Source organism: Cryptomeria japonica, unplaced genomic scaffold (genome assembly GCF_030272615.1).
Source record: "Cryptomeria japonica unplaced genomic scaffold, Sugi_1.0 HiC_scaffold_35, whole genome shotgun sequence".
NCBI lineage: Eukaryota > Viridiplantae > Streptophyta > Pinopsida > Cupressales > Cupressaceae > Cryptomeria > Cryptomeria japonica.
In genome coordinates, this window is record NW_026728857.1 from 287501 (window position 1) to 302500 (window position 15000).

At 60.0% G+C, this 15000-nt stretch overlaps 1 non-coding gene across 1 annotated transcript; it reads right to left on the minus strand.

The window, feature by feature from the left end:
* Window positions 1-4431: 4431 nt before the first annotated feature.
* Window positions 4432-4550, minus strand: LOC131862141 (5S ribosomal RNA). Its single transcript, XR_009361167.1, has one exon. It is a non-coding gene; the product is annotated as a 5S ribosomal RNA (ribosomal RNA).
* Window positions 4551-15000: the final 10450 nt, after the last annotated feature.

Below are 15000 nucleotides of genomic sequence, written 5' to 3' on the forward strand. Positions count from 1 at the left end.
TTCTGGGTAGGGGCTTCGGGTGCGCATTACATTTTTGCCCAAGCGTCCAGTGGGGTTTCTGGTGCGCTCCGAAGTGGGGTTATTGGAGCGCATCAAAGGTGCGCAATGCTGGTGCGAACCCGGGAGCGCTCCGATGTGTGCTCCAAGGTGCGGCGTGCACGAAGTCCGAGCCCGGTTTGCCCCGGGTGCGCACCTCGCGTGCACCTTCGCCGGGGTGAGCACCTTGGTGTGCAGACCTTGGTTGGGTTGCGCGCCCTGGTGCGCACCAAGGAGCGCTCTGAAGTGTGCTCCAAGGTGCGGCGTGCACGAAGTCGGAGCCCGGTTTGCCCCGGGTGTGCACCTCGGGTGCGCACCTCGCGTGCACCTTCGCTGCGGTGGGCACCTTGGCTGGGTTGCGCGCCTTGGTGGGCACCATGCAGTGCACGAAGTCGGAGCCCGGATTGCCCCGGGCGCGCACCTCCGCCAGGGTGGGCACCTTGGTGCGCACAACTTGCCTGGGCTGCGCACCAGGAAGGGCTCAAGATGGCACCCGCGTTCCGTTTTTTTCACTATCTTTCAGAACGGAAATTTTAAAATCTCGTTTTTTTTTGCCTTTTCTGGAAATTAGTGAAGGCAGCGCATCAAAGGTGCGCAACGCTGGTGCGAACCTGGGAGCGCTCCGATGTGTGCTCCAAGGTGCGGCGTGCACGAAGTCGGACCCCGGTTTGCCCCGGGTGCGCACCTCGCGTGCACCTTGGTGCGCACACCTTGGCTGGGTTGCGCGCCCTGGTGGGCACCATGGTGCGCACCAAGGAGCGCTCCGAAGTGTGCTCCAAGGTGCGGCGTGCACGAAGTCGGAGCCCGGTTTGCCCCGGGTGCGCACCTCGCGTGCACCTTCGCCGCGGTGGGCACCATGGCGTGCACGAAGTCGGAGCCCGGTTTGCCCCGGGTGCGCACCTCGCGTGCACCTTCGCCGGGGTGGGCACCTTGGTGTGCAGACCTTGGCTGGGTTGCGCGCCCTGGTGGGCACCATGGTGCGCACCAAGGAGCGCTCCGAAGTGTGCTCCAAGGTGCGGCCTGCACGAAGTCGGAGCCCGGTTTGCCCCGGGTGTGCACCTCGGGTGGGCACCTTGGTGCGCATGCCTTGCCTGGGCTGCGCACCAGGGCGGGCTCAAGATGGCACCCGCGTTCCTTTTTTTTCACTATCTTTCAAAACGGAAATTTTAAAATCTCATTTTTTTTTGCCTTTTTCTGGAAATTAGTGAAGGCAGCGCATCAAAGGTGCGCACCTCGCTGCCCACCACGGTGCGCAACGCCGGTGGGCACCCGGGAGTGCTTCGAAGTGTGCTCCAAGGTGCTGCGTGCACGTTGTCGGAGCCCGGTTTGCCCCGGGTGCGCACCTCGCGTGCACCTTCGTCGGGGTGGGCACCTTGGCTGGGTTTGCCCCGGCTGCGCTCCGAAGCGGGGTTATTGGAGCGCCGCCTCTTTTTTTGTCGGAGCGTTTGGTGGGGTTTCTCGCATTGGCTCTTCCGAGGCCCGGTTGCCACCCTGGCGCGCACGAAGTCGGAAGTAGGGTTAATTGCCCGGGTGCGCACCTTTGCCAGGGTGGGCACCTTACCTGGGCTGCGCACCAGGGCGGGCTCAAGATGGCACGCGCGTTCCGTTTTTTTCACTATCTTTCAAAACGGAAATTTTAAAATCTCCTTTTTTTTTTGCCTTTTCTGGAAATTAGTGAAGGCAGCGCATCAAAGGTGCGCACCTCGCTGCCCACCTTGGTGTGCTCTGAGGTGCGCACCCGGGAGCGCTACGAAGTGTGCTCCAAGGTGCGGCGTGCACGTTGTCGGAGCCCGGTTTGCCCCGGGTGCGCACCTCGCCTGCACCTTGGCCGGGGTGGGCACCTTGGCTGGGTTTGCCCAGGGTGCGCTCCGAAGCGGGGTTACTGGAGCGCCCCCTCTTTTTTTGTCAGAGCGTTTGGTGGGGTTTCTCGCATTGGCTCTTCCCAGGCCCGGTTGTTGGGTGCGCTCCCACCCTGGCGCGCGCGAAGTTGGAAGTTGGGTTAATTGCCCGGGCGCGCACCTTCGCCAGGGTGGGCACCTTGGTGCGCACACCTTGGCTGGGCTGCGCACCAGGGCGGGCTCAAGATGGCACCAGCATTCCCTTTTTCTCACTATCTTTCAAAACGGAAATTTTAAAATCTCATTTTTTTTTTGCCTTTTATGGAAATTAGTGAAGGCATCGCATCAAAGGTGCGCACCTCGCTGCCCACCTTGGTGTGCTCCGAGGTGCCCACCACGGTGCGCAACGCCGGTGCGAACCCGGGAGCACCCCGATGTGTGCTCCAAGTTGCGGCGTGCACGAAGTCGGACCCCGGTTTGCCCCGGGTGCGCACCTCGCGTGCACCTTGGTGCGCACACCTTGGCTGGGTTGCGCGGCCTGGTGGGCACCATGGTGCGCACCAAGGAGCGCTCCGAAGTGTGCTCCAAGGTGCGGCGTGCACGAAGTCGGAGCCCGGTTTGCCCCGGGTACGCACCTCGCGTGCACCTTCGCCGGGGTGGGCACCTCGGCTGGGTTGCGCGCCCTGGTGCGCACCAAGGAGCGCTCCGAAGTGTGCTCCAAGGTGCGGCGTGCACGAAGTCGGAGCCCGGTTTGCCCCGGGTGCGCACCTTCGCCGCGGTGCGCACCATGGCGTGCACGAAGTCGGAGCCCGGTTTGCCCCGGGTGCGCACCTCGCGTGCACCTTCGGCGGGGTTGCGCGCCCTGGTGGGCACCATGGTGCGCACCAAGGAGCGCTCCGAAGTGTGCTCCAAGGTGCGGCGTGCACGAAGTCGGAGCCCGGTTTGCCCCGGGTGCGCACCTCGCGTGCACCTTCGGCGGGGTTGCGCGCCCTGGTGGGCACCATGGTGCGCACCAAGGAGCGCTCCGAAGTGTGCTCCAAGGTGCGGCGTGCACGAAGTCGGAGCCCGGTTTGCCCCGGGTGCGCACCTCGCGTGCACCTTCGCCGCGGTGGGCACCATGGCGTGCACGAAGTCGGAGCCCGGTTTGCCCCGGGTGCGCACCTCGCGTGCACCTTCGCCGGGGTGGGCACCTCGGCTGGGTTGCGCGCCCTGGTGCGCACCAAGGAGCGCTCCGAAGTGTGCTCCAAGGTGCGGCGTGCACGAAGTCGGAGCCCGGTTTGCCCCGGGTGCGCACCTCGCGTGCACCTTCGCCAGGGTGGGCACCTCGGTGCGCACACCTTCTCAATGTTTTCTTGCCTTTTCTGGAAATTGGTGAAGGCAGCGCATCAAAGGTGCGCACCTCGGTGTGCTCCGAGGTGCGAACCCGAGAGCGCTCCGAGGTGCCCACGAAGTCGAAAGTCGGGTTAATTGCATTGTTTTCCCCGGGTGCGCTCCGAGGTGCGCAACATCGGCGCGCACCAAGGAGGGCTCCGAAGTGTGCTCCAAGGTGCGCACGATGGCGTGCACCTCTGGTGCGCACGATTCGGAGCTCGGTTTGACCGGGGTGCGCACACCTTGGCTGGGTTGCGCACCTTTTGTGCGCTCCAAGGTGCGCACGAAGTCGGAGCTCGGTTTGCCCCGGGTGCGCACCTTCGCCAGGGTGCGCACCTTGATGCGCACGCCTTGGCTGGGCTGCGCACCTTGGTGGGCGCCATGGTGCGCACCTTTCGTGCGCTCCAAGGTGCGCACGAAGTCGGAGCTCGGTTTGCCCCGGGTGCGCACCTTGGTGGGCGCCATGGTGCACTCCGAGGTGCCCAAGATTGGTGCGCACCAAGGAGCGCTCCGAAGTGCGCTCCAAGGTGCGCGCGAAGTCGAAAGTTGGGTTAATTGTCCGGTTTGCCTCGGGTGCGCACCTTGCGTGCACCTTCGCCAGGGTGGGCGCCTTGGTGCGCACACCTTGGCTGGGCTGCGCACACCTTGGCACCCGCGTTTCCTTCATTTTAAATTTTTTTTTTTTACAATCTCTCAAGTGGGAAATTCTATAATCTCAACTTTTTTTGCCTTTTCAGGAAACTTTTGAATGGAGCGCATCATTGGTGCGCTCCGAAGTGTGCTCCAAAGCTCTCTCCAGCTGCGTGCACCTGCCCCGGCCGCGCACCCGGCCCCGCCCAGCTTCGCTCACCTGTCCCGGGCGTCTGGTGCGGAACCTTAGAGTAAGAAACATCACCGTGCACCTTGGCCAACGTGCGCGACTCGACCGAGCGCGCACTGGCCGAGGTGCACACCGATTTCACCTGGGTGCGCGCGCAGCACCTCGGGCGCACCGGGGTGCGCGCACAACGCCCGGGTTGCACCGTGGCCTGTGTGCTCGGGGTGCCTCGGGTGCGCGCTCGGTGTCGCCCCCCGCGCGCGCGGTAGTGCGGGCAGCGCACCCCGGCCCGGCCCGGCCCCGACGAGAACGCAAACGGGCAAAAGGTTTATTCAAATAGCATTGCGACGCCCGGCGAAAAACTAAAAAAGGGTGCAACACCGGGACTTCCCGGGAGGTCACCCATCCCAGTACTACTCCGGCCCAAGCGCGCTTAACTGCGGAGTTCTGATGGGATCCGGTGCACTAATGCTGGTATGATCGCACCCGTTATGAGCTTGTCGCAGTGTGTACTTAGCAAACCGCGACCCACGTGCGAATCCACCCCGGCCACCCACCCCCGTCGAGGTGCACACCCTCCCTCGCGAAGTGCGCCCCGTTCGCCAAGTGTGAGCCCTGCCCGGGTGCGCGCACCTTGCTAGGGCGTCGGGTGTGCACCCGGCCCGGCCTACGTGCGTGCACCTGGAGGGGGCGTCGTGTGCGTGCAGTGTCCCGTCTGCAACGCGGTGCCCACACACCACCTCGGGCGCAACGACCTGCGCTCACATGTGGGCCGAGTGCACCTTGGTGCATGTTCGGGGCGCCTCGGGTGCACGCTCGATCTTGCCCCGGTGCACCAAGGCGCTCGGTTTGCCCCGGGTGCGCACTTGGTGCAAGGTGGGCACCCAAAATAGGGATCAAGCACCAAAACACAAGTTTCGGGATGCAAAATGGGACCCAAGGACCACAAATGCGTTCCAAGACCCATGATGGGTCCACGAGAACAAAAATGTGTTCCGAGACTTAATAAACAAATATTGGGTTTTAGGAGAAGAAACATGCTCTGATGCCCAAAACGAGAATCGACCCCGAAAAGGCCACAGGCCAAAAGTGGGATGCGAGACAAAAAAAAATGGGACCCGAGGACCAAAATTGGGTTCCCAGGTCGAAGACAGGGCAACCGGACAAGAAACGACCTCTAAGGCTCGAAATGAGTCCCGACGACTAAAACTTGACAAGAAGCACCCATCAGGCACCCAACTCGACACCCATGGGATGCCGACCCACCCGGGCTTCCACCTAGCACACCTTGGCACCCACCCACCCTCGCACCCAACCTCGCACCCAACTTAGCACCTTTGAACCCACATTGGCACTCACCCTGACCCTGGCACCTTGGAACCCACATTGGCACTCACCTTGACCCTGGCACCCACCTTTGCACTCACCTTGGGACCCACCCTGGCTCCCACCTCGGCACCCACCCAGACACCCACCTTGGTTCCTTGGCACCCACCTTGGATCCTTGGCACCCACCCCGACACCCACCTTGGCACGCAACTTGGCTACTTGCCACCCACCTTGGCTCCTTGACGCCCACCCCGACAACCACCCCGTGACCTACCCTGGCTAGGGTTGGTGCACACCCACCCTGGTGCCCACCTTGGCACCCACCCTATGACCCACCTTGGCACGCACCTTAGTACCCACCCCGTTACCCACCCTAGGACCCACCCCGTGACCCACCTTGGCCAGGGTGGGTGCACCCACCCTGGTGCCCACCTTGGCACCCACCCATCCTAGCACCCAGCCTGTGACCGGGCTTGGAACCCAACCTTGCACCCGCACCCGTCTTGGCCAGTGTGGGTGCGCACCCATCCTGGCACCCACGTTGTGACACACCCTTTAACCCACGCACCCTAGCACCCACGTTGGCACCCACCTTGGAACCCAACCTAGCAACTTGGCACCCACCCCGTGACCCACCTTGGCATCCACCATAGCAGTCGCCGACTTGGCACCCACCTCGGCACCCACCTTGACACTTGTGGACCCACCTTGCCACTCACCCTAGCATCGACCCATCCTAGCACCCACCCTGGCACCTTTGCACCCTAGCACTCACCCATCCTAGCACCTAACCTGTGACCCACCTTGACACTCACCCTCGCACCCACCTTGGAACCCAACCTAGCACCCACCCACCCTGACACCAACCCTAGCACCTACCCACCCTTGCACCCACCCTGTGACCCATCTTGGCACCCACCCATCCTACCACTCAACCTATCACCCACCTTCTCACCCACCTTGGCATCCACCTTAGCACCCACCCACACTGGCACCTTGGCACCCACCTCGGGCAAGGTGGGTGCACACCCACCCTGGCACCCAATTTAGAACCCACCGAGCATGTTACCCACCTTGGCACCCACATTGCAGCCCACCCTAGTACCCACCCTATGACCCACATTGGCATCCACACCCTAGCACCCAGGCACCTCGACACCCGCCTTGACACCCACCCTAGCACTGAACCTGTGACCCACCTTGGAACTCACCCTAGAACCCACCCACCCTGTGAACCACCTTGGCATCCACCTTAGCACCCACCCACCTTGGCACCCACTCTAGCACTCACCCATCCTAACACCCAACTTGTTACCCACCTTGGCACCCGCCCTCGCGTCCACCTTGAAACCCACCCTAGCACCCACCCACGCAGGAGCCCACCTTGGCACCCAACCTAACACCCACGCATCCTGGCACCCAACTTGTGACCCACCTTGGAACCCACCCTAGTACCCACCTTTGAACCCACTATATCACCAACCCACCTTGGCACCCACCCTATGACCCTCTTTGGAATCCACCCTAGCACGCACCCACCCTGGCACCCACCATGGAGCGCACCCTAGCACCCACCCACCTCGGCACGCACCTCAACACCCACCTTGGTGTGCGCACTGCGCCAACCTCTCAAAGACCCTATGTGGTGCGCTCCAAAGTGTACACCTTTGGTGCGCTCCAAGGTGCGCACCTTTGGTGCACACCGAGGTGCACACCAAAGTGTGCACCGAGGTGAGCACCAAAGTGCACTCCAGGGTGCACACCAAGGCGTGCACCTTTGGTGCGGTCAATGCAAACGAATTCGGAAGTTGGGGTCGATGTCCTAATCGCTGCTGCAGACTACACGTATGAGAATCGGACAAATAGCTTTATATAGGGGAGGTGTTGCGTTTGATGGGTCGACTCCCCTGGTTGTGTGCACTGCACCAACTTCAAAGACCCTGTCTTGTTTAAGAAGTCAAAAGTTGGGGTGGATGTCCTAATCATTGCTGCAGTCTACGCATGTATGAGAATCAGACAAATAGCTTATATAGGGGAGGTGTTGCATTCGGTGGGTTGACTCCCCTGGTTGTGCGCACTGCGCCAACCTCAAAGACCCCGCATAGCAGAAGAAGTCGGAAGTCGGATTTTGGTGAGCACCAAGGCGTGCACCTTTGGTGCGGTCAACGCAGACGAATTCAGAAGTTGGGGTGGATGTCCTAATCGTTGTTGCAGGCTACACATGTATGAGAATCAGACAAATAGCTTATATAGGGGAGGTGTTGGGTTTGATGGGTCAACTCCCTTGGTTGTGCGCATTACGCCAACCTCAAAGACCTTGTTTTCGTTAAGAAGTCAAAAGTTGGGGTCAATGTCCTAATGGCTCCTGCAGGCTACACATGTATGAGAATCGGACAAATAGCTTATATAGGGGAGGTGTTGGGTTTGATGGGTCGACTCCCCTGGTTGTGCGCATTACGTCAACCTCAAAGACCTTGTTTTCGTTAAGAAGTCAAAAGTTGGGGTCGATGTCCTAATTGCTCCTGTAGACTACACATGTATGAGAATCAGACAAATAGCTTATATAGGGGAGGTGTTGGGTTTGATGGGTTGACTCCCCTAGTTGTTCGCATTACACCAACCTCAAAGACCTTGTTTTCGTTTAGAAGCCGAAAGTTGGGGTCGATGTCCTAATTGCTCCTGCAGGCTACGCATGTATGAGAATCAGACAAATAGCTTATATAGGGGAGGTGTTGGGTTTGATGGGTCGACTCCCCTGGTTGTGCGCATTGCGCCAACCTCAAAGACCCTGCATTGCGGATGAAGTCGAAAGTCAGAGTTTGGTGTGCTACAAGGTGTGGTCGAAGGTGCTCACCTAGGTGTGCACCTTTGGAGCACAGGAAAAGTGCCCTCCAAAAGTGCGCACCTTTGGAGTGCACAAAAGTGCCCTCCAAAAGTGCGCACCTTTGGAGCGCAGAAAAGTGCCCTCCAAAAAGTGCCCTCCAAAAGTGCGCACCTTTGGAGCGCAGAAAAGTGCCCTCCAAAAGTGCGCACCTTTGGAGCGCAGAAAAGTGCCCTCCAAAAAGTGCCCTCCAAAAGTGCGCACCTTTGGAGCGCAGAAAAGTGCCCTCCAAAAGTGCGCACCTTTGGAGCGCAGAAAAGTGCCCTCCAAAAAGTGCCCTCCAAAAGTGCGCACCTTTGGAGCGCAGAAAAGTGCCCTCCAAAAAGTGCCCTCCAAAAGTGCGCACCTTTGGAGCGCAGAAAAGTGCCCTCCAAAAAGTGCCCTCCAAAAGTGCGCACCTTTGGAGCGCAGAAAAGTGCCCTCCAAAAAGTGCCCTCCAAAAGTGCGCACCTTTGGAGCGCAGAAAAGTGCCCTCCAAAAAGTGCCCTCCAAAAGTGCGCACCTTTGGAGCGCAGAAAAGTGCCCTCCAAAAGTGCGCACCTTTGGAGCGCACAAAAGTGCCCTCCAAAAGTGCGCACTTTTGGTGCGCACCAAGGCGCTGGTTCGGTCGTTGCAGGCGAGTTCGGAAGTTGGGGTCGATGTCCTGAGCGGAGGTGCAAACTACACAGGTGTCGGAATCGGACAAATAGCTTATATAGGGGAGGTGTATGCTTCGATGGGTCGACTCCCCAGGTTGAGCGCACCGCGCCAACCTCAAAGACCCTACGGTATGGATGAAGTCGGAAGTTGGGTCCGATGACCAATTCGATTAGTAGGTATGCTCATGAGGTCGGAATTTGGGTCCGATGACCTGCCATGTGCAGGAAGGCGAATGTTGACACTGTGCGTTGCAAGGTGCACACCAAGGCGCTGGTGCGGTCTTTTTAGTCGAGTTCGGAAGTTGGGGTCGATGTCCTGATCGGAGGTGCAAGCTACACAGGTGTGGGAATCGGACAAATAGCTTATATAGGGGAGGTGTATGCTTCGTTGGGTCGACTCCCCGGGTTGAGCGCACCGCGCCAACCTCAAAGACCCTACGGTATGGATGAAGTCGGAAGTTGGGTCCGATGACCGATTCGATATGTAGGCATACTCGCGAGGTCGGAATTTGGGTCCGATGACCTGCCACGTGCAGGAAGGCGAATGTTGGCACTGTGCGTTGCAAGGTGCGCACCAAGGCGCTGGTTCGGTCGTTGGAGGCGAGTTCGGAAGTTGGGGTCGATGTCTTGATCGGAGGTGCAAACTACACAGGTGTGGGAATCGGACAAATAGCTTATATAGGGGAGGTGTATGCTTCGTTGGGTCGACTCCCCGGGTTGAGCGCACCGCGCCAACCTCAAAGACCCTACGGTATGGATGAAGTCGGAAGTTGGGTCCGATGACCGATTCGATATGTAGGCATACTCGCGAGGTCGGAATTTGGGTCCGATGACCTGCCATGTGCAGGAAGGCGAATGTTGGGACTGTGCGTCGCAAGGTGCGCACCAAGGCGCTGGTGCCGTCGTTGCAGTCGAGTTCGGAAGTTGGGGTCGATGTCCTGGTCAGAGGTGCAAACTACACAGGTGTGGGAATCGGACAAATAGCTTATATAGGGGAGGTGTATGCTTCGATGGGTCGACTCCCTGGGTTGAGCGCACCGCGCCAACCTCAAAGACCCTACAGTATGGATGAAGTCGGAAGTTGGGTCCGATGACCGATTCGATACGTAGGCATATTGGCGAGGTCTGAATTTGTGTCCGATGACCTGCCATGCGCAGGAAGGCGGAATTTGGGTCCGATGACCGAGTTGATGGCGTGCCATGCGCAGAAAGGCGGAATTTGGGTCCGATGACCGAGTTGATGTTGATGGCCCGCCATGCACAGGAAGGCGGAATTTGGGTCCGATGACCGATTTGAAGGCGTGCCATACGCAAAAAGGCGGAGTTTGGGTCCGATGACCGAGTTGATATTGATGGCCCGCCATGCGCAGGAAGGCGGAATTTGGGTCCGATGACCTGACATACGCATGGAGTCCGACTCGGGGGCCGATGTTCGATTCGATGACTTGCATTGTGGGTAAAGTCGGAAGTTGTGGTCTTTGACCCGATTCGATGACCAGACTTCGGCTGCTTGAGAATCGGACAAATAACTTATATAGGGGAGGTAGTGTTCTCGAGCATCCTCCCCCCGTGCCCGTTTATGTCGATTGATGCTGGTGCTCGACTGGTTGGAGCGCTCGGATGCAAAAATCTTGCACCAGGATTTATCGATTGTGATGGACACGGCAAGTCTCCTGATTGCTATGCAGGAGCTCATCGTGAATCTCTATGCGGCCTTGGTATGGACTCGACCTGCGGAATGGTTCGGCAATGGTAGTCGCTCCAACACGTCCTTGCAATGGCCACAGAGGTGATTCGACTAGAGCTCCAGTCTAGCTTTTGGGTTGCTTGGCGGACTGGTATAGCCGCGATCGAGTTCCGGCCATGAACGTTTTAGATAGCTCTTGGGCTTTCTGGGACGGAAGTCGGAAGTTTGGGCTGTTGTCCGATTTGATGACCATTCTTCGGATGTGTGAGAATCGGACAAATAACTTATATAGGGGACTGTGTTGTCTCACGCAGCCCCCTCCGTGCCCCTCTATCTCGACCGATGTTGGTGCTTGAAAGGGTTGGGATCGCTCGGATTTATAAACGTGCACCACCATTTGTCGAGTGTGAGGGACGCGGCAGGTCTCCTAAATGCTATGCGGGCGCTCTCTGAGAATCTCTATCCGGCCTCGACACAGACTAGTCTTGCTGAATGGTTTGGCACTGGTAGTCGATCCAACACGTCGTTGTTGTGGCCGCCTAGGCGATTCGATTCGAGCCCCCGTCTAGCTTTTGGGTTGCTTGGCGGATTTTGCCCTATCCGCAAGTGAGCTCGGTCCCTAAACGTTCGAGAAACCCGATTGCTATGCGCCGACTCTCTTTCTTGCGAGCCTCCATCTAGCTTTTGGGTCTCTACGGAACGGAAGTCGGAATCTGGGACCGTTGTTTGATTCGACGAGGCAGACTACGGTTGTGCGAGAATCGGACAAATAACTTATATAGGGGAGGTGTTGACTGGAGCATTCTCCCCCGTGCCCCTCTAACTCGACCAATGCTGGCGCTCGAACGGTGGTAGCGCTCGGATTTTCATTGAGCGCCAGCATTGGTCGATTTAGAGGGGCATGCGAGATTCCCGAATGCTATGCGAGGGCTCTAACGGAAATGTCTATTGGTTTCGGTATGGATGCAATTGCGAGTGGTTCGGCAAAGGTAGTCGTTCCGATGCGTCCATGTCGTGGCCAAATCGATAATTCGATTTGAGCCCTCGTATAGCATTTGGGTCTCTCGATGTGATTCCGCATTCCAGTCCCTTTGGGCACTGCTTGAGCCGCATCCCAGGGGGTTCCCTTCCCAATAATCTGCCTCGCAACCCGATTGCTATGCGGTGAGGCTCCTCGGCCGCCTCGGAACTATCTGTGTATCAGACGCATCGCGGGATAAGGGGTTGGCAACGGTAGTCGCCCCAAGCGCGTCCGATGCTTGGACCATTCCGAGGCGGCCCTGAAGCCTCTTCCGTCTAGCCGTTGGGTCCTTCTCGCCGCATCCCTCGCCTCGCACCCCGATTGCTATGCGGTGAGGCTCCTCGGCCGCCTCGGAACTATCTGTGTATCGGACGCGTCGCGGGATAAGGGGTTGTCACTGGTAGTCGCCCCAAGCGCGTCCGATGCTTGGACCATTCCGAGGCGGCCCTGAAGCCTCTTCCGTCTAGCCGTTGGGTCCTTCTCGCCGCATCCCTCGCCTCGCACCCCGATTGCTATGCGGTGAGGCTCCTCGGCCGCCTCGGAACTATCTGTGTATCGGACGCGTCGCGGGATAAGGGGTTGTCATTGGTAGTCGCCCCAAGCGCGTCCGATGCTTGGACCATTCCGAGGCGGCCCTGAAGCCTCTTCCGTCTAGCCGTTGGGTCCTTCTCGCCGCATCCCTCGCCTCGCACCCCGATTGCTATGCGGTGAGGCTCCTCGGCCGCCTTGGAACTATCTGTGTATCGGACGCGTCGCGGGATAAGGGGTTGTCACTGGTAGTCGCCCCAAGCGCGTCCGATGCTTAGACCATTCCGAGGCGGACCCGAAGCCTCTTCCGTCTAGCCGTTGGGTCCTTCTCGCCGCATCCTTCGCCTCGCACCCCGATTGCTATGCGGTGAGGCTCCTCGGCCGCCTCGGAACTATCTGTGTATCGGACGCGTCGCGGGATAAGGGGTTGTCACTGGTAGTCGCCCCAAGCGCGTCCGATGCTTGGACCATTCCGAGGCGGACCCGAAGCCTCTTCCGTCTAGCCGTTGGGTCCTTCTCGCCGCATCCCTCGCCTCGCACCCCGATTGCTATGCGGTGAGGCTCCTCGGCCGCCTTGGAACTATCTGTGTATCGGACGCGTCGCGGGATAAGGGGTTGTCACTGGTAGTCGCCCCAAGCGCGTCCGATGCTTGGACCATTCCGAGGCGGACCCGAAGCCTCTTCCGTCTAGCCGTTGGGTCCTTCTCGCCGCATCCCTCGCCTCGCACCCCGATTGCTATGCGGTGAGGCTCCTCGGCCGCCTTGGAACTATCTGTGTATCGGACGCGTCGCGGGATAAGGGGTTGTCACTGGTAGTCGCCCCAAGCGCGTCCGATGCTTGGACCATTCCGAGGCGGACCCGAAGCCTCTTCCGTCTAGCCGTTGGGTCCTTCTCGCCGCATCCCTCGCCTCGCACCCCGATTGCTATGCGGTGAGGCTCCTCGGCCGCCTTGGAACTATCTGTGTATCGGACGCGTCGCGGGATAAGGGGTTGTCACTGGTAGTCGCCCCAAGCGCGTCCGATGCTTGGACCATTCCGAGGCGGCCCCGAAGCCTCTTCCGTGTAGCCGTTGGGTCCTTCTCGCCGCATCCCTCGCCTCGCACCCCGATTGCTATGCGGTGAGGCTCCTCGGCCGCCTTGGAACTATCTGTGTATCGGACGCGTCGCGGGATAAGGGGTTGTCACTGGTAGTCGCCCCAAGCGCGTCCGATGCTTGGACCATTCCGAGGCGGCCCCGAAGCCTCTTCCGTGTAGCCGTTGGGTCCTTCTCGCCGCATCCCTCGCCTCGCACCCCGATTGCTATGCGGTGAGGCTCCTCGGCCGCCTTGGAACTATCTGTGTATCGGACGCGTCGCGGGATAAGGGGTTGTCACTGGTAGTCGCCCCAAGCGCGTCCGATGCTTGGACCATTCCGAGGCGGACCTGAAGCCTCTTCCCTCTAGCCGTTGGGGCTTTCTCGCCGCATCCCTCGCCTCGCACCCTGATTGCTATGCTGTGAGGCTCCTCGGCCGCCTTGGAACTATCTGTGTATCGGACGCATCGCGGGATAAGGGGTTGGCAGTGGTAGTCGCCCCAAGCGCATCCGATGCTTGGACCATTCCGAGGCGGCCCTGCAGCCTCTTCCGTCTAGCCGTTGGGGCCATCTCGCCGCATCCCCCACCTCGCACCACGATTGCTATGCGGTGAGGCTCCTTGGCCGCCTCGGAACTATCTGTGTATCGGACGCATCGCGGGATAAGGGGTTGTCACTGGTAGTCGCCCCAAGCGCGTCCGATGCTTGGACTATTCCGAGGCGGCCCTGCAGCCTCTTCCGTCTAGCCGTTGGGGCCATCTCGCTGCATCCCCCACCTCCTCGGCCGCCTCGGAACTATCTGTGTATCGGACGCATCGCGGGATAAGGGGTTGGCAGTGGTAGTCGCCCCAAGCGCGTCCGATGCTTGGACTATTCCGAGGCAGCCCTGCAGCCTCTTCCGTCTAGCCTTTGGGGCCATCTCGCCGCATCCCTCGCCTCGCACCCCGATTGCTATGCGGTGAGGCTCCTCGGCCGCCTGGGAACTATCTTCGTATCGGACGCATCGCGGGATAAGGGGTTGTCACTGGTAGTCGCCCCAAGCGCGTCCGATGCTTGGACTATTCCGAGGCGGCCCTGTGGCCTCTTCCGTCTAGCCGTTGGGGCCATCTCGCCGCATCCCCCACCTCGCACCCCGATTGCTATGCGGTGAGGCTCTTCGGCCGCCTTGGAACTATCTTCGTATCGGACGCATTGCGGGATAAGGGGTTGTCACTGGTAGTGGCCCCAAGCGCGTCCGATGCTTGGACTATTCCGAGGCGGCCCTGCAGCCTCTTCCGTCTAGCCGTTGGGGCCATCTCGCCGCATCCCCCACCTCGCACCCCGATTGCTATGCGGTGAGGCTCCTCGGCCGCCTTGGAACTATCTTCGTATCGGACGCATCGCGGGATAAGGGGTTGTCACTGGTAGTCGCCCCAAGCGCGTCCGATGCTTGGACTATTCCGACGCGGCCCTGTGGCCTCTTCCGTCTAGCCGTTGGGGCCATCTCGCCGCATCCCCCACCTCGCACCCCGATTGCTATGCGGTGAGGCTCCTCGGCCGCCTTGGAACCATCTTCGTATCGGACGCATCGCGGGATAGGGGGCTGTCACTGGTAGTCGCCCCAAGCGTGTCCGATGCTTGGACCATTCCTAGGCGGCCCTGAAGCCTCTTCCGTCTAGCCGTTGGGGCCTTCCCGCCCCATCCCTCGCCTCGCACCCCCGATTGCTATGCGGTGAGGCTCCTCGGCCGCCTTGGAACCATCTGTGTATCGGACGCATCGCGGGATAAGGGGTTGGCACTGG